The following is a 1032-nucleotide window of genomic DNA, read 5'->3' as shown; positions in this document are numbered from 1 at the left end:
TGCCAGGGCCGTGCCACTGCTGATGGGGCATCCCCTATGGGGGCAGTGGGCTCCTCCGTGCCCCTTTTCCACCCTGGAAAGGGTAAATCCCTCCAGATTGGCCTCTAAAGGGGTTTAGGCACTGCTCACGGCCCGGCAGCAAAGAGGTTTGGTGCTCAGCTGGGTTTTAGCCTCACATCTCATTTCCCTTCCCACCCAAAAAAGGTGCATTTTAAAGGGGTGTTTCTTCCCCCATGGAGTGGTAGGAGGAGAAGTGGGTTGATAGGAGTTGGGGGAAGGCAGAGCTGCAGCAGAGCCTGGGGAAGGAGAACGCAGAGAGGCTTTTCTTTCCTCTGTTGAGCAGAAAATGCAGCGCATGCAGGGACTGATAAAGCACAGGATGTTTGAAGCGTAGGAGCACAACCCAGCGTCCAAAGATGATAAAAGCACCACCCTGAGCCATAGCCCCCTCCTCCCTGTGCTGCTGGGGATGAGCTTTCAGGAGGATGCTGCCATGCAGAGGTCTCATCCTGCTGCCCAAGGGCTTCCCTTTGGTGGGAAACGGCCTCAAAGTCCAACCAGGTCCCACCCCCTGCCCCGGGCAGGGACACCTTCCACTAGAGCGGGTTGCTCCAAGCCCCGTCCAAACCATCCATGCTGGGTCCTGCTCGCACCGATGGCCAGCAGCATCCTGCAAGGATGGGAGAGGCCTGGATGAGGAAGGTACCTAATCTCACCCCATCTTATCTAAATATTTGGGAAGCAGCAGTGGAGACAGGATGCATTTGCCAGAGCGGAAGACCGGTCCTAGGCACAGTGCGAGGGTGAGCACAGCATTGTGAGGGCCCAACCATCCCCAGGGAACTCTGATGGCCCTTGCTTGTCCTTTCACTTTGTACAGGGAGAAACTTCCCCCTGGCTCCTCTACTGAGTCTGCACCATCCCAGCTGCATCCCTGGGTGGGATTTGCCTACAGGAAACCTGGAGAGGGGCTTTGGACAAGGGATGTAGGGACAGGACAAGGGGAATGGCTTGAACCCGCCAAAGGGGGGA

Source organism: Nestor notabilis, unplaced genomic scaffold (genome assembly GCF_000696875.1).
Source record: "Nestor notabilis isolate BGI_N333 unplaced genomic scaffold, ASM69687v1 scaffold9991, whole genome shotgun sequence".
Taxonomy (NCBI): Eukaryota; Metazoa; Chordata; class Aves; order Psittaciformes; family Psittacidae; genus Nestor; species Nestor notabilis.
The sequence above is the reverse complement of the archived record's forward strand: the minus strand, read 5'-3'. Positions refer to the sequence as shown.